This window comes from Solanum verrucosum, unplaced genomic scaffold (assembly GCF_900185275.1).
Source record: "Solanum verrucosum unplaced genomic scaffold, falcon-dt-bn FXZP01000031.1, whole genome shotgun sequence".
In the NCBI taxonomy this organism is placed as follows: domain Eukaryota; kingdom Viridiplantae; phylum Streptophyta; class Magnoliopsida; order Solanales; family Solanaceae; genus Solanum; species Solanum verrucosum.
Window position 1 is genome coordinate 819,737 of NW_026020194.1, and position 19,900 is coordinate 839,636.

The 19,900-nt window shown below is 29.9% G+C and overlaps 1 pseudogene across 1 annotated transcript; it reads right to left on the reverse strand.

The window, feature by feature from the left end:
- Nucleotides 1-204: 204 nt before the first annotated feature.
- Nucleotides 205-2,463, reverse strand: LOC125829480 (cytochrome P450 71AU50-like; annotated as a pseudogene). The gene is made up of 2 exons (XR_007443098.1): nt 1,555-2,463; nt 205-984 (listed from the first exon to the last, which is right to left on the reverse strand). The product of XR_007443098.1 is annotated as a cytochrome P450 71AU50-like (transcript).
- Nucleotides 2,464-19,900: the final 17,437 nt, after the last annotated feature.

Consider the following 19,900-nt stretch of genomic DNA (forward strand, 5'->3'; position numbering starts at 1 on the left):
TTTAACAAAAAAAAGAGAAGATGAAAAATAATTAATCATTAAATGTGAAAATATAATAATTAAATTAAGAAAAATAGTTATTTCTAAAAATAAACTGTAATTTAGTAGTTAATCTCATGAATTGCGCTAAGGCTATTAACTATTAAGTATCTTTAATTTCTCAGGGATATCCCAAAATAAAGGCATATACTATAATAATATGGATTAGAAGCAAAAGTTTGCAATATATCATTTATCAGAAGTAATAACAAAAACAATAACATATTTATTGCATACAAAGAAGTAATCAATCAAAATCACTAAAGAAACTTTATTATATAAGATCATATAAATTATTATAACTAGATGTATAAAAATCAATTTCCCAAAATCAGCTGTGTTGTAGCCTATAAGTTGGAACAGCCATTAAATGATTTGCCCTGCCTGTAACTATACCAAATTGCTCAGTCATGTCCAAATCCTTAGGCTGCATCTCATTTGGGAGTTCCCAATCAAAGCAATGAACCAATTGTGCCACCACAAGACGAACAATAATTAATGCCAATTGCATCCCGAGGCAACTTCTTCTACCAGAACCAAATGGTAAAAGTTGATAATCACGTCCACGAATATCTACGTTACTTTCAAGAAATCTCTCTGGCAAAACTTATCAGCATCGGTCCAAAAATTAGGATCCCTATGAATAGTGTATGCATTGACAATAACTTGTGATCCTTTTTTGATATAGAAATCATCTACCATACAATCTTCCATGGCTTCATGAAGTAGTAATGGGGCAGCAGCATGTAGCCTAAATGACTCTTTAAATACCATGTTTAAGTATTTTAAGTTTTCTAAGTCTGATTCTTGTACCATTCTGTTTAGGCCTACTACTTCTTCTAATTCTTTTTGGAGTTTCTTCATTATGTCTGGATTTCTTAGAAGCTCTGACAGCATCCATTCAATTGAACTTGATGATGTATCTATTGATGCCACAAGCATGTCCTGAATTTAAATTAAAAAATTAGTATAACAATAATTTGATGATGATGAATCATCTAAGATCATATTATCGAGTCATAAAAATAAAGATAATATAAAGTATTCATGTAGTTGACTCAAATTAATTTTTGAAGTGACAGATAGCTGATTGATTGCTAAGTATGTTATTCCCTTTATTCAATTTATGCCTCCTTCGCTTCAATACCCTTTCATTTTAAATTTGTTTTACAATATTATAATTAGAAATAATTTAACTTTGTAATTTCTATATTTTTATCTTTAAAGAAATAATTTACAATCACATAAATATCTAAAGATTGTTTTATATTAGAAATTTCAAAAAATCTTTTTTTTCTTAGTCATTATATCAATTCAACAATACTTCATAGAATGAGATGGAGAGTAACATTCTTTTACTTTTAGTATGGTATATAAGGATTGACATCTTTCCTTATTTATTGTCATAGAAAATTATATGACTTATTTTAGATGTTAAGTTTTAAAAAATCTGTATTATTTTTTTAAACTAGTCAAATACCTTTACATAAATTGAGACAGAGAGAATGAACATACCAACATGACAGCTTTGATATGGCGACGATCAAATTGGAACTCTGCTTCACCAGATTGCATAATTTCCATCATAGTGTCTACAAAGTCTTTATTTTTCTTGTGGTCCTTAGCATTGACATGTTCATCAATAATCTTCTCTACAAATGGATCAAGCACCTTAGAAGTATCCTTCATTCTACGTGTGAGTCCTTGGAGGTCAATAACACCAAGAAAAGGGAAAAAATCACCAAGATTTGGTGTTGCAGCTAGAGTTGTAACCTCTTGAACTAAATACTTAAATCCCCTTTTGTCCAAATCCTCATCCGTAAACTTTTTCCCAAAAACCATTAAGCAACTCAAGTTGGCACTCAACTTCGACACTTGAGCACTAAGATCAACATCAACACGACCTTGAGCTATTTCTTTGATCGATTTGATCATAATGGCAATTTCTTCACTTCTAGTAGATTGGAATGAGTTAATCTTCATGTTACTCAACAAATGGACCGTACACAATTTTCTCATGTTACGCCAATATGCGCCATACTTTGAGAAAATCAAATTCCTTTGGCCATACGATATGTATTGAGCGGTCTCGTTATGAGGCCTACTAGCAAAAATATGATCATAAGTTTTGAGAATTTTTTCTGCTGATTCAGGGGAAGATATAACATAAGTTGGTACCAATCCAAATTTCATGTAGATGATAGGACCATATTTTAGAGAAAATTTGTGTAAATCATGAGTAAGATTTTCACCTAAAAGATGGAGATGTCCTAATATTGGAATGCCTTTTGGACCAGGAGGAAGTTTTTTCTTGTTTTTGATATTTAGTAACTCATAGAAAATGAATAATAAAATAAGAGCCAAAATGAATGTTGGCAACACAAAAGCCATTGCTAATAATAATAAGACAAATAATAGACAATATTTGCAAGTTTGTTGTATGATTTATGGGAAAGGGCACATACTTATATAGGAAAATAAATCATGTGAACGGCGGCCCCTCAATAGTTATTGTGAAAAGGAAAAGTCTATATAAATTACGAGTAGGTGAACTATAACATAATCGTGTCATAATATTACTGTTATTATTTTGAGTAGTTTGTCATTATACGACAACAACAAAAATAACAGAACAAAATTAATTGTTAATCCTCTTAATTAGACAAATTAGCTACGGATAATTAATAAGAAAATTTTATTAGCTATAAGCAATTTAAATGAGATTCATAGCTAATAATTTCAACAACAAAAAATCAGGGTGGAGTCAGCTTAGGCTTAGAAATTTATCCGAATCTTTTATAACAAAAAATTGCATTATTTATAAATGGTTCAAATTATTTTTATATGTATGTATATATAGTAAATATTGAACACACTTTAACTAGTTCATATATTTAGTCATTTATATTATAAAATTCTCAAGTAATAATTCTGACTTTGTCATTGTTCAAAATGAATTGTTATGCAATTTGAAGTAAGAAAGTCAGATACTCGACCAAAACGTGGTCCTTAGAAAGTACCAAAGTGTTCAAAACGGAAACATATATTAAAGATATTTGACATTGAATAAAATAATTATTTTGGTTATAGAAATTGTGTAAATGTAAGTTTTTGGGGTTAGAAAGTACACATTAGTAACTTACTAGATATGGGACCCCGTGCCAGCACGGGGCCCAATATATGTTACTGTTTCTGTTTTAATTTATGTGGTACATATGAAATTTGAAGTTAATCAATTTTTTAGTATGTTTTTATATATTTTAAGTTGCTAATTATTTTTATTTAGAGTATGTTTTACGTAAATATATTATAAATCACAATAATTAACAAGTTAATATAAAAAAAAACTTATAAAAAATTCATTGACTTTTGAAATTTCATTTGTATCACATAAATCAGAACAAAGCGAGTAATATATATGAAAATTACATAAAATGTGCTATAACTCACAATAATTAGCAACTTAAAATATCTATATATCTATATTTCTCCCAATTTATGCGGTATAGATGAAATTTTGAAAGTTAACAAAAACTTTTTATATGTTTTGAAATATTTTAAGTTATTAATTATTATGATTTATAATACTTTTTACATAAAAAATTTATTTATATAAAGTATAAAAAAGAAAAAATTTAGAAAAAGGAAACATAAATGTCAGCAGGAGTCCAATCTATGTTAATTTATATGTTTTAATTATTGTAATACCGATTGAATTTGGAGAGCCAACTAAATTTTTTTAAAGGATTTTTTTTATAAATTTTAAGTTGTTAATTATTATAATTTATAATATTTTTATTAATTTTAAACCAATATATGTTTTTCTCTGTCTCAATTACATGAGACATATGGAATTCGGAGAGTCAACTAAAATTTTAAAATATGTTAAATTGTTAATTATTATACCTTATAATACTATTACGTGATTTTCAAATAAAATATGTAATTTTTTTATTTCAATTTATATGTCATTGATATAATTACATATATTAGGTAATGAAGAATTAATGTGTAAATTATGTGACACCTATGAATTTTGGAGTGTAAATCAAATTAGTTATATGATTTAAAAAAAATAAAGCGGTTAATTATTACAATTTATAATACTTTTTATATATTTTTTAAATGATATATATATATATATATCTTTATGATATTGATATTAGTATTATAATAAATTAAATTTTATTATTTTAAATTTATGATCTCAATTGTCAGCCTATGCCACATTATAAAATGTTCCAAAGTAGATATCAGATTTACAAAAATGTCGATGCCAGCTAAAGTAATAAAATAACATCTAAGGGCATGAACCTATATATGTATATATAAAGCTGAATATAGACAATTTGATGTGGCATCTCTCTATGACCAGTATTTCTATTCATCTTTTTTTTCCTTTTTTTGACATTTTATCTTTGTTTTGTATTTTTTATTTGTATTTAAAAAAAAAGTATTTATGTCATACCCGATTAATTATGCCCTTTATAACATCCATTACACTAATATAGATTTAAGTAAATGAAAATGGAAGATGAAAAGATAAAAACTATTCATTTTTTATAACTGTTTATAATTATTTAGCCTATAAAATAAATAAAAATAGTTGAGCATTTGCAACAAATAAGAACAAATTTCCTCACTTTGGCTCTTCTTCTTCTGACGATAATGATCAATATATGGTATCAACTTTTGTCGCTAAGATGTCCATCAAATTTTCATGTGACTTTTTTAACAAAAGAGAAAGAGAGAATTTCTCATGATTCTTGTGAAGACATTGATGTAAAGAAAGAGATTATGTAACAAAAAATTCTTTTCAAAATAAAAGACTTTTTGAAAAAATGTTTATTCCTCCTACAAGGAGAGAAAATTCATTGTGGTTGAGAAATTTATAAGAAGGCTGATTAGTGTTTCAAAGGGTAAGAAAAATTATTTGGAGAAAAAATCATTCTATTTATGGAATTCGTATCAAATTAGGAGGAGAACAAGCAAAACTTTATTTTGTGATTTGAAAAGAGAGAAAATTAGATATTATTTCTTTCAACCTCATTATTCTTCTAATTTCTTTCTTCTTTTATTTGGTCTTGATTTTTTGTATCTTTAATTAAAGTTTTTTTTTCTTATTTATCTTTAATTAAAGTTTATATATATTTTCTTAAAAAAGAATTTAAAAAGATGATCATATTTAGTTCCTTTCCTCATCAATGCTATTAATCTCATAATTAGTGTTATTTATATTATTTTCTTAATTACTTTTTTTTCTTTCATTTAATTATTTATTTGAAGAAATTAGTTATTATAACTTTATAAGAATTACACATGTATTTTTACATAATTGATTTGTTATTTTTAAATTTTTTGGATCATTCTTCATCTTAAAGTTTCTATCTATATGTAATAATAAAGCCAAAATAAAAAATGTGGGGTGACACCTTCTTAGCAATAGATACTTATTTATTCTTATCAATGTTTCTGACATTTTTTGTTATTTTTTCCTTAAAATAATTGTTGCCTCGATTTTTAGTTTTAGTTTTATTTTTTTAGCATTTTCTAATTTTAAAAGACTGAAAAATTTATATTGAAAATTTACAAAATATAAAAAATGATTTATTTAACTCCTATCATCATCAATATTATTATTAATTTGTTTTACTTCTTTTCTTAATCTTCATTTCATCATTAATGTAATTTATATCATTTTCTTAGATATATATATATATATATATATATATATATATATATATATATATATATATATTTGTGACATTTCTTAGAAGTTAGGATTACTATTTATTTAATTTTTAAAATTTTTGAATTCTTTTGTCATACTAAATACAACATGTTTTATTATAATTACATTTAATATATTAATCAATATATTGTACGAATGAAAAGAAAATTATCATTTCACAAAAACAAAGGTTAAAATATAACTTATTATGATTAAGGAAAGATAAAATTATTATTCCAATATCCATAACCATATATAATACATTAAAATTAATTGAAAAGCTGTAAATGGAAAAGGAATCACCATTTAAGGAATCATTATTTTAAAATTTTTGGATAATTTCTTCTTCTAAAAGTTTCTATCCATACGTAACAATAAAGTTAAAATAGAAAATGTAGTGACACCATTCTTACTAATAAATAGTTATTTATTTTTATCAAATTTTTTTGACAATTTTGGTTATATTTTTCTTTAAAATAATTATTGCGTCGATTTTTTTTTTAACATTTATTTTTAATTTTAAAAGATTGGAAATTTTATGTTAAAAATTTTAATAATAGAAAAAATGATTTATTTAACTTTTATCATCATCAATAGTACTAATTTTTTTGACGTTTTTTCTTAATCTTCATCTCATCATTAATGTTATTTATATAATTTTCTTAAATCACTTATTTTTTCTTTTTAACTCTTTTATATATATAAAGTTGGATATGTAAATGATGATGTGACATTTCTTAGAAGCTAAGATTACTATTTATCTAATTTCTCCAATTTTTGAGTTCTTTTGTCATACTAAATACAATATGTTTTATTATAATTACATTCAATATAGTAAACAATATGTTCTAGGAATTAAAACAAAATTATCATTTCAGAAAAATAAATGTTAAATTATAATTTTATTATGATTAAGGAAAGATAAAGATATTATTTCAATATCCCATAACCACATTCAATACATTAGAAATTAATTGGATATAACTGTAAATGGAAAATGAATCACGATTTAAGGAAAATAAATGTTTGCAATACCATAATAATTAAGGAGAGAGTAAGATATTATTTTAATATCCTAATTTGGAACTTTTAATCTACTACTCAATTAAAAATAAAATGCATTTAATAACATTAAAAAGTTATTAGTTTAATATTTTTTCTCATTGTACTAATTCAATTCAATCAAACTTAATTTTAAAGATAAAATAACAGCTTCATTTTAATTGTTATCAATATATTTCAAAAAATTATCGTGAAAAGGCTTTTCTTGCACCTTATATTAATTTTCATATACTATTATTATTTTTTCTGTCATTTTTCAATGATTTTTTATTTCGATTTAAAATTTAATGTTTATTCTTAAAACTCTGATGGTACAAATTAAGGTGGAGTAGAATATAATAAATGATGATTCTTCTACTAAATAAGAAGATATGACGAAATTGAAAGGGTGAAGGTTTTTTTTTTTTAAATGGATAGGAAATTCTATTAAGGTATCATTACATCATTATTCAATATATTTTTAATATAAATTTCATTTGTTGATGCATTTGTTTAGTACTCCCTCTGTCCCTAATTACTTGTCCATTTTGACAAATCAAGAAAGAATATTTTTTTTACCTATTATGCCCTCAATTAAATGACTAATTACTTTGGAAATTGCAGAACTTTTCATCTACTTCATAATTAATAGGGGTAAAATGATAAACTCACTATGTCATTAATTGATTTCTTAATAAATGTGTCAATTTAAAAATGGACAAGTAATTAGGGACATAGGGAGTATTACAGTGTTATTTGACATTATGAGATATTTCTTAGACATTTAAGGAGAATGGTAGACCGAAATATATATTATATATAAAAGGATCAACTTCATGCAATGGAAGAATTTGTTATTAGCAAATATATTTTAACTTATTTGATAAAAAATATATTCTTCCTCATTTAATAGATGTAAAATTTGTGAAGCTTTATTTGTTTTTCACAATCTTCATATTATTAAAACAAATAATAATATTACGATTAAACAACAGAGTAAATATAAAATTAATCAAAAATATTTAATTTAAATGATCGCGCGAAGTGCGGCCAAGTTCTCTAATTTAAAACAAAAAAGTAAAATTTAAATTGGTCTACTATAGAATTCGTAGAAATCCAACTTGTAAAATTATGTTAAAAATGGAAAATAAAAAGTGAAATAAATTTAATTGAGAGTTATCCTTCGTCTGTCCCATTTTATGTGAGACTTTTTATTTCTCGAGAATCAAATAGTTTAAGTTTGACCATAAATTTGCGTGTGATATCTTTAAATTTTTTTAAAATTTGGAGAAATTAGATAAATAGTAATCTTAGCTTCTAAGAAATGTCACATCATCATTTACATATCCAACTTTTATATATATAAAAGAGTTAAAAAAGAAAAAATAAGTGATTTCAGAAAATTATATAAATAACATTAATGATGAGATGAAGATTAAGAAAAAACGTCAAATAAATTAGTAGTATTGATGATGATAAAAGTTAAATAAATCATTTTTTCTATTATTTAAATTTTTAACATAAAATTTCCAATCTTTTAAAATTAAAAATAAATGTTAAAAATAAAATAAAAATGGAGGCAATAATTATTTTATTAAAGAAAAATATGTGTAGAAAAAGTAGAAGTAGATGAAGTTACTTTAGTTCATCTTTTTAGTGGGCCTCAATGTACAATTTCTATAGCTTTTAGTCCAACTCTTTAGTGCAATGTTGGTCCTCCAAACTCCCATTTCTAAATAAGAGTAATAATAACCTCGGTTGTACTATATAATATTTTATTAACATCCAGGACAATGATGATATATATTTTGCTTTAATATATAGTTGTCACTTTGATGTCACAAATGACGTACGCTTTTTATTATTATTTGTTAAAAAAGTAACTGATTCTAATTGTTGTACAATATGAGTGCTCTAAGCATCATTATATTTTACATTATTAATTTATCAAAAGTTGAGCATTTTCTCATGACGTGCATGGCAAATAAAATACTAGTAATAAGAATATGAAACCGTTTGTATGAAACACTCTTTTTCTAAGTGAAATTGATTGAGAATACGATTGTTAAATGGGAAAATACGTAAAAACCCCCTGAACTTGACACGAAAACTTATTTTAGTACTTAAATTTTACGGATAATTATTTATCCCCATTAACATATTTGAAGTGAATTAATACCACCCTAAAAATATAATATCAGTCTCAAGTTGGCAAGTGTATTACACACGCGCCACGTCATTGACACATTAGAACCACATAAGCGCCACGTCATAGCCACATTGGAAATTCTCTAAAATTTGATTTTTGATTTTTTAAATTCATTTCTTTCTTTCCTTTTCAGAATATTTAAATACTAGTTAATCTTTAGTTCTTAATTAGTTTAAGAAATATTGAAATCATTACCAGTGATTTTTTTTCAATACTCAACGTCATTTATTGCCATGTCGATTGTCGGTGTTCTTCATTTTTTTTAATTTTTATATACTAATCAAGGTCTAATTCTTAACTAATTCAAGAAAAAACACATTTATTTGTAGTGATTTTTAAAAAAAACTTTCTCTACCCATTGCTTCAATCGCCATTGCCAACCATTAGCATTATAGATTGGTTGACAAAACCTCATCTTCTTTTATGCCCAAGTCTTTATTTTTCAAAAAAATTCATAACTTTTTAAGAAAAATCAAATCTCCAAAGTAAAGAGTAAAAAACTTTATGTGGATCTTGAATGTGATTCTTTTTGTTTATGTGTTTAACGAGAAAATGTACTTTGAATGTAGAGTTTGAAGAAGGAGAAAGAGGATGGGGTGAGGTGGGGATAGGGTGGTGGGGAGTTTGAAGAAGAAAAGACAAGCAGGTAGATGGGGTAGGTGGAGTTTTGAGAAAGCGGTGTGGGGGGCCGGGTTTGAAGAAGAAGAAGAATGGGGTGGGTGGTTTTTTTTCTTCATTATATATATAAAGTGGGACCATTACTTTTTAAAAAAAATAGCTTAACGCGCTTTCAAAAAAAATTGTTTTCTTTTTTTGCCACGTCATCCGTTAGGATGGTATTAAATTCACGCGAAATGAGATAGGGGGGTAAATAATTACCCGTAAAGTTTAAGTACTAAAGTAAGTTTTCGTACCAAGTTCAGGGGGGGTTTTATGTATTTTCCCTTGTTAAATCAACAAAGTTAACTAATACACATCTTCTAGAGTTAATTGAGAAATTAATATACTCATTCTGCGTCAAGTTATCTATTGTGAATTCTAATTATCTGAAATTATTTATCGTTTAATTAGAAGTTCAAGACAATAATTATTATTATTATTTTCATTTTATTCTTAAGTTATTGTTCTTAAAGACTACAAACATCTAAATTATGGATGATATTAATTGTTCAAATAACAATAAATGATAAAATAATTAGTGTTTCTTAAGAAACATATGAAAGAGAATCACGATAATGTATGGAGTTTTACCAGTCTAGGCTCTAGAATCTTGATTCACACTTGATATAAGCATGTGTTTCTCTAAGCTTAAAAACTCTTTTGTTCCTCAATTCTTAAGTCATTCCGGTCACATTATTCTTAGGACATTAAGACTCAATTTCAAAGTCAATTAAGATTCAAAACTAACAATGTAATTAATTATAAATTCAACATTTAATTTTTTTTTCAAACAAAACCCTTATAATAAATATTATTATAAACTAAAATTAGATGATCAATAAAACTAAAATCTCAGGCATAAATTTAAATTGAATTAGTTGGATTTAACATAAATTGAATTCTTAATATATTAGGGGGGAGGGGGGGGGATTCAAATTTCTGGTGGTGGTGGTGGAGCAATGCAGTGAACGATAATGGAGGTGGCAGAACATGATTGGGCTAAGGCGGCGGTGCCGCAGAGGCGAGCTCAGGATTAAGAGTTTGGGGGTTCTAAATTTCTTTAATAACCGTCAATCAATTTTGTTAGGAATTCACAAATTAAAATACATATATAATTAATTATTTTTTTAGTAAAAATATAGGGTTTACAGAAAAGCTAGTGAATTCGTCCGAACCCATGAACCCCCACCTTGCTCCGTCTCTAGGCGGTGTTCAATGGACGCTAGGGTGGTCCCCAACGTGAGGGAGTGGAGAGCAGAGACAGAAGGAGAGAGTGGAGGGGGAGGGGTAAAACACCAATGGAAAAAACTAAAAAGGACCCAAAATATTATTCACTTTTTTTGAAATATTATTGTACTTTATTGAAAAATAGTATTTGACTATAAAAATTTCAAATACAATTTCAAGTTGTATTTGTAATTTGAAAAACAACCAAGAGTACAAGACCTTGTTTTCACTTTTTTTTTTTTAAAAAAAAATTATTTGTTTTTAAAAAAAATCCTAAATTTATTGTTTTCATAAATTAAATAACTCCATTTAGATCATATTTCATGTTCAAATAATATTTTATAATTTTTAAAAATATATATATTTAAATTCTAAATATTAACTGCAAAAACTTAGCCAAACACAACTCTAAATCCAACTTTGAAAATTTCAAATAAAGTGACTCTTCCAACAAAATTTTCTTCATACCCAGAGCTCGAACCCGAGATCTCTCGGTTAATGATGAAGCAGACTCACCACTACACTACAACCCAAGTTAGAAAGTGAATATTTTTTTTTATCTTCATGGCAAAATGCCTACGTAATTTAATCTAAAAACCTACATCAATATTTGACTAGTAGATCGAAAAATCTATCTCCTAACATCGATTTTATTAACTTATTTTTAATTAAATTAACTGACTTCCGCGGTTAAACATAAATATTTTTACTTATTTAAAAAATAAATACCAACCTTGTGAGGTTAGTCTACATATTTCCCACTTTTTTTTGTCTAAAAACTTGGCCTCCTGAGATCAATTTCCTTTTTAAAAAATGAACAAGAAAATCGATTTTCCATTTTCATTAGAGGTCAGTTTTCTCATGTTATTTAATAATGTCTTGTTTCTATAAATTGCAAAAATAACTTGTTATAAAATTATATTGTTAAAAATACAATAAATAAATATATAATTTCGAATGTGATCAAACATAAAAAATCAAGGCTATTTTTTCAATGAAATTTATGAATAAGTGAATAGTCATTGTTTGATGAACCAAGAATATTCATATTTTACTAAAACGTTGATTGAATGGCCTAAAAAGTTATGTTGACCAAACTATTTAGAGCTCCAGAATTTTTGGTTGGATTAATAGTCCAAACAATGTGAATTTTTCATGAGTCAATAAATCACTGCTATGATTTTCTTTTGTTTACTCAAAGAAAAAGAAATGCGTCGTTACTAATTTGCGACTTTTAATAAAATAATTATTAGAAATGAGAAGGTTCAGCTGTTAATTGTTTGAGGGTTAGGTATAAGAGTGACAAATGAGCAGGTTGAGTCGAAAATGAGTTAAACAAAAATAGATAAAATACTCGATTCAACTCATATTTTAAATGAGTAAAAACAAGTTATTCAATAAATATATGGGTAAATATGAATAACCATATTATAGCAAGGATCTTGTTAAAATCTTTAAAAGAAAATGTTTTACTTCACTCCCCACCCACCACAAAAGAAAAAGTTAAAACTTTTTTAAATTTGATTTTTTTAAAAAAAAATACTATTGTTTTTATCACCACCACCCTTAACCCGGCCCCCAACTCCCTAACAACCCATACTCCCCCCCTCTCCCACAACCTCCCCACCCCCAAGCCTAAAAAAAACTTTAAAAAGTTTTTTTTTTTTAAAAATAATTTCTTTTTACCCCACGGCCTCGCCCCTATCCCAAAAAAAAGTAAAAATATTAAGTTTTTATTAAAAAAATTTATTAACTTTTATCATCCACCCTCTACCAGCCCCGCCCCCTCCCCCATCCCCCACCCACCACCCCCTATCCCAAAAAAAAATAGTTTGTTTTTTTTATAAAAAAAAATAAAAAAAATAATCACCCCACCCCTACCAACCCCTCCCCCTTCCAGCCCCTTTCCAAAAAAAATAAATTAATCTCTTTTTTGTAAATAATAATTTATTTTTCGTTACCTCACCTACCCCCTATCCCAACCACCTACACCCAAATAATTATTAATACCATTTTTTTTTTTATGAATGAACATTTTTTATCCATTTAATTACCCACTTTTAAACAAGTAATATGAGTATTATTCTATCATGATCCAAAAATGGACGTGATGACACTTGTCTATTCCCACCAAGAAAAGTCAGCATCAACCCAACGAAAAGAAAGAAAAACGAAATTACAGTAAAACAAGAACAAGATAAAGCGGAAAACTTATTCTTCTATTTAAACCCCCAAAAATTGATTCTCACATGCACAAGCCACTAAATACATATGTGTGGAATTAAGAAAGAAATACAAGTCTTAATCTTTGTTTCTCAAATAGATCAAAGTGTAAGAAAAGAAAAAAGAGGGTCCGCTGAATGACAAGCATCTACCTCTTCAAGTCCTTGACAAGCTAGCCTCGAGATCAAGAGAATGAGAAAGAGGTCACACGGGTGTGGACTCGGAGCCTACACAAGTGTAGAAGCAAGGGGTGAGTACCAACAACACGTTACCCAACAAGCAGTCTACTAAACAAAACAACTAGCTAGAAATCAAATATTCCTTACACTCCAATCGAACCTCCTCAAACTACAAGCTGCACAGAAATCAGTTCAACCTAACAATTCTACAATAGACGGCTCACAGGCCCAATATTCACAGTTCAATCTTCACAATTTAACACTCAAACAAATCAAATAAGTCAATTTCTATGACAAGTAGTTCAGTCACACATAACAAGTACATCAATCACAATCCACAAGTAAGTCATGCATAAACATCAAGTGCATCGAGTCGCAATGATCATCACTAGTCGGAATCATTTTCCATCGATTTATAACACTCGCCGGCAAAGACCTCGACATAATAACACTCGCCGGCAAAAACCATAGCATAATAACTCATCACATGTCTCATCACGACGTTCACAATCAATGCATACAAATAATATCATACCACGTGGAAGAGACAACAAATCATACAATTCAAGTCCACAATCATGCTTTCAAGCATCTCATCAATCAATCATCAAGGGTCATAATAAGGCAATTCACATTATCATGTTCATCACATAACTTTTTCATTTCAACCCATTTTTTTTATTCATTTAGATATAACGAGTGGACAATTTAAACCCTTCACCTCATTCCCATTCTCGCAACATGCAATCAATGAAGAAAGCATACAAATTCAACTAGAATACAAGGTTTATGAAACCACTTGCCTTAAATCAATCAACAATCACTCAAATAGTTGAGTCTTCCCCTTTCAGATCACTTCCAAAGCCACACAATCTATGCACAAGCAAGTATTCACAATAAATTTATGGTAACAACAATACCACATCAATTTCTCTTGAAAAATGGGTCAATCAACACAAAATCAATTTCAAAAATAAGGTTTGAATTAGAAATTTAATACTTGAAAACATTACTTTAGGAACTCATTAGGGAAAATCATTTCGAACAAGGACTTGAAATCAGTTCACAAACTCCATTTTAGTAAATTCTAGGGTTTTTGAAGAAAATTTCCAAATTTCTCATTTCAAAAGTTTGATTTGAACACATAAATCCATAAATAATAATGGGTAATTAAAGATTTAGAGTTAAGAATTGTTACCCAAAAGATTTTACTAAAAAACTTGGTCCAAATCGCCTCCCCAAAGCTCCCAAAGCTCAAAAATGGTGAAATAGGGTTGAAACCCCAATTTTAGAAAACATTTTGCCGAGATTACAAATTCTCATTGCAACCCAGGGTCACGCGATCGCGATGAGTAAGGTAGTCAACTCATTAAAGTTAACCATCACGATCATGGCAAGACCCATGCGATAATGATGCACCCTAAGATGATACTATATGATCACGATGACCAATATGGTCATGCATCGGAACCAGAAACCAACCAAACTCAAAATCATTGAAAGGACCCTCGGGTTTCATTCAAAACCCCATACACACAAATCAGATATGCAAATTAATTAAACTCGACGTTTCAGACTAAAAGGAATGTCAAAACACGAATCATAGTGTAACGACCGGTTCCCGTCGTTATAGAAAAGCCAACGGGGAAATTTTTTTGGCCGAAAAACTTTTTCGTAGTAACTTGAGATTTCTCAACCTAGTCTAGATTTGGATGAAATCGGAGTCAGTAAGGTCTAGGGAAATCTGGTAGCAATTAGGTGATTTAAATATGATTTTGATTACATGAGTAGATAGCTAAGGCGTTAAGAAACTCGTACAACTTTATAGAATTGAATTCGGGTGAGTAGAACTTCCGAAACTGATCTTGGCGTGAACGGGTAGTTTTCTGAGTGTCGTTGGTTGAAGGTGTGTTGTGAAATGGGGTCTTGGAATTATTAAAATAGCTCACTATTTCGTGCAAGCCACTAATGTGGTATTTTTACCGCCAGGGCGGGGCCGTTGTAGCGGGGTGGGTACCACTGTGGCGGGGCAGATGCGACTTAAAGTCGGAAATAAACTCCAAAAGTGTTTTATTCTATAATTTTCAAACTTGAGAGCTAAGGAACGAACCCAAGAGACTTCTTGACCATTTTCCACCATTCTTAAGGCTAAATGTAAGGTTTTAACTCCTCGAATCTATTTTTCGATCCGTTAAACGTAATCTAATAGATAATCATCGATGATGGAGGGTTTTGATCTGAAATGTATGATGGAAACAACCCTAATTGGGATATTGGGATCAAGGGTTTGATTTAGGGTTGATGAGATTGTTAGTAATTCGGGTAATTAGTTATCGTTTATTGATTTCCATGTTATAATTATTGTTTGTAGACCAAGCCACCTATGGGGTGAAGTATAATAAATGACGTTGGATGACCACAAGCTACCTATTCGTTTATCACTTCAAAAGAACTTGAATGTGTTTTTTCTGAAGGGCAGTCATGATAAGCCACGTAACTGCCTTTTTTTCTAATGCATTCTATTTGCCATTTGGCGGAATCAATGTCATGAATGTCACAATTTAATATACAATAATTAAAACAAGTAAACAATTAAACACATATAGCCAAACAAGTTAATTTTAAGGTTAGAACAATTCAAGTCCCCAATAGAGTCGTCATTCTGTTTTATATAAAATAGAGAAACGACGGGTTTAAGAGTCTCCACTTAATTTTTAAAGAAAAATTAAGAAAACTATTTTTTCAAAAGATTAACAATAGAAAAGCTAATGAAAATATTAAAGGGTTCGGGGTTCATATTAGCATTTCGAAAAGGGTTTGAAAGCAGCCAAATTGTCCGCTAACACACGGTTATCCAGTAATGAACCATTTGGCCAATAAGTTACAATTTTAACCGAATTGAGTGATCAATTGCATTATGAATTTAGCCAATGAATTAGGAATGTAGCCAAAATGATCTAATTAGTGAATTCGGCTAAAAACTTAAATGAGACGAATCGATACAATTAATTTACGAGCTTCTTAATCTTAACGAAATAAAATATTTAACTTAATTGTGAAATAATTATTCAAAATTATAATCCTAATTTAAACTAAACTAATTTAAATAAAATACTTACTAAAATTTAAATCTTTTTGAGATGATTTTCGAATGTTTATAAAATATACTAATTATATACAAAATTATATAAAACATATATATTATTTAAAAATGATAAAATTAATTAAAAAGAACTTGAAAAATATTTTGAACTTTGTAAAAGCTAATTATTTCAAAGCGTTTGGAATTTAAAAAGGTCGGTGATTAATCTGTATTGTGAAGGTCCAAAATTGGGTGTCAACACATGGTTTTGGTGCAAGGTGGTATGACTGTGGCTGCTTATGAAGCAAAGTTCCATGCGTTGCTTAAATATGCTACTCAATTGGTGATTACTGAGGAAGAGAGAATCCGATTATTTATTAGGGGACTAAATTCTGAGTTGCAAGTATTATTTGTTCATATGACCTCTGCAGGGGGGAACTTTAATGAGGTAACAGACTTTGTGAAGAAAGTGGAGGGGGTGAGGCGAGACGGTTAGGCTAAGACATTGGCTAAGAAAGCCAAGAATTCTGGTAACTTTCAGGACTCCTATTCTAGAGGATCTGGTAGACCAACACTTGCAGCCCAGCCAATTCAGTTTGCTATGCCTGCTTCTACAAGTAATTACTCCAAAACTTCACCTCAAATTTTGATTCAACATAGCTAGGGAGCCGTACCTTCGGCGGGCAACATGCTATCTTTTGATCGTACTTGCTATAACTGTGGAGAACTGGGCATATGAAGAGAGATTGTCCCCACCCGCGCATGACGGATTCTACGCAGCAGTCTAGAGCGGTTGTACCCGCGAGAAATGGTAATAATGGCCGAGGACATCCATAAGATGGGCAATGAGGTAATCAGCGAGGTCGTGGGGGTAGAGAAAATGGTAACGCATGCAGAGGTACAGTGCAACCAAGCAAGGAAGTCGCCTGTCACGATGATAGGGCTCAGTGTTATGCCTTTTCGGGCAAAACTAAGGCGGAAGCGTATGATGCGGTGATCACATGTACTATTCTTATCTGTGACCGGATGGCTAATGTGTTATTTGATCCAGGTTCTACTTATTCTTATGTATTTGTGTGATTTGCCTTAGAGTTTGATATGATTTGTGATATACTTGATGCCCCTATCCATGTTTCTACCCCTGTTGGAGAGTCAATCATAGTCACCCATGCCTATCATGCTTATCCTATTTTGTTTATGGGTACTTGGGCTGATTTGGTGATTTTGGATATGACTAACATTTATATTATCTTAGACATGACTTGGTTGTCCCTCTATTATGCTGTGTTAAATTGTAATACTAAATCTGTAACTTTAGAAATTTCGGGAAGAGAATAATTAAAGTGGGAAGGGGTGTACAAGCCTAACCAATCTAAGATCATATCCTCCATTCGAGCTAGGAAACTGCTAGGGAAGGGTTGTTTAGCTTATTTGGCTCATATTCGGGATATCGAGGTTGAGTCTCCATCTATTGAGTCTATTCTTGTGGTGTCAAAATTTAGAGAAGTGTTTCTTATCGATTTGCCTGGTATGCCTCCGGATAGAGATATAGATTTTTGCTTTGATTAAGATCTTGGTACACGCCCCATTTCTATTCCGCCTTCATATCGTATGGCTCCGACAGAATTAAGAGAGCTTAAGGCTCAAATTCAAGAGCTTCTTGATAAAAGATTTATTAGTCCTAGTGTTTCCCTGTGGGGTGCCCCAGTTTTGTTTGTTAAGAAAAAAGATGGTAGTATGATGATGTGTATATACTATTGTCAATTGAATAGGGTCACCATTCAGAACAAGTATCCACTGCCTCGAATAAATGATATTTTTGACCAATTGCAAGGTGCATCAGTCTTCTCTAAAATTGATTTAAAGTTTGGTTACCATAAATTAAAAATTAGGCCTGAGGATGTGCCAAGACGGCGTTTAGAACCCTCTATGGGCACTATGAGTTCCTAGTTATGTCATTTGGTTTGACTAATGCGCCTGCAACCTTTATGAGTTTGATGAATGGTGTGTTCAAACAATTTCTTGATTCGTTTGTTATAGTTTTTATTGATGATATTTTGGTCTATTCGAAAAGTGAGGAAGAGCATGCCGACCATCTTCGTATTGTTCTGGGTGTTCTTGGGAATCAAAGGTTGTATGCAAAATTTTCTAAGTGTGAATTCTGGTTGACTTCGGTTTCATTTTTGGGGTATGTAGTTTCGAAAGAAGAGGTAATGGTAGATCCTCAAAAGATAGAGGCGGTTAAGAATTGGGTTCGACCAAGTTTTGTGACTAAAGTTAAGAGTTTTGTGGGGCTCGCTAGCTACTACCGTCGATTTGTGAAGAACTTTGCTTCTATTGCCACTCACTTGACAAATTTGACCAAAAAGGTGATACCATTTGAATTGACTGAAAAATGTGAGGAGAGCTTTCAAAAGCTCAAGACTCTCTTGACCACCACACCTATTCTAGCATTACCGATGAAAGGTAAGGATTTTATAGCTTATTGTAATGCTTCACATTCTGGTTTGGGTGTTGTGTTAATGTAGGATAAGAATGTTATAGCTTATGTGTCGCGTCAATTGAAGGTGCATGAGAGGAATTAACCAACACATGATTTGGATTTGGCAGCGATAGTGTTTGCTTTTAAGATGTGGCAGCATTACCTCTATGGTGTTAAATGTGAGGTGTTTACTGATCATCGTATTTTGCAGCATATATTCACTCAAAAGGATATGAATTTAAGACAGCGAAGGTGGATGGAGTTACTCAAAGATTATGATGTAACAATTCAATACTATCTGGGTAAGGCTAATGTTGTGGCAGACGCTTTGAGTAGGAAAGTGGTGAGTATGGGTAGTCTAGCTTGTTTGAGTGTAACCAAGTGACCGTTGGCTAAGGAAATTCAGACCCTGGAGTCTAAATTCATGTGGTTGGGCATCTCAAAAAAAGGTGGGGTGTTAGCTAGCATTGAGGTAAGGGTCACGTTCATTGAGGAGATCAAGGCCAAACAATTTGAGGATGAAAATTTGAATGAGCTTAAGAAGAAGACTGTGATTGGTAAGGCACAAGAGATCACTCTTGATGCGGAAGGTGTACTCAGCTTTAAAAGAAGGATTTGTGTTCCTCGAGTTGATTACTTGATTCAGAAATTAGTGATAGAATCCCATGGTTCACGATATTCTATTCATCCGGGTGTGACCAAGATGTATAGAGATTTGAAGCAAATTTATTGGTGGCCGGGCATGAAGAAATACATAGCGGAGTTTGTGGCTAAGTGTCAAAATTGCCAACAAGTAAAGTATGGACATCAAAGGCCTGCAGGTTTTCTTCAGAGAATGCCAATTCCGAAATGGAAGTGGGAAATGATAGCCATGTATTTCGTGGTTGGTCTTCCCAAGACTTTGGGGAAGTTTGATTCTATTTGGGTAGTGGTTGATAGATTGACTGAGTCAACCCATTTTATTCCGGTAAGAATAGATTATAATGCTGAACAATTGACTAAAGTTTTTGTGAAAGAGATAGTGAGG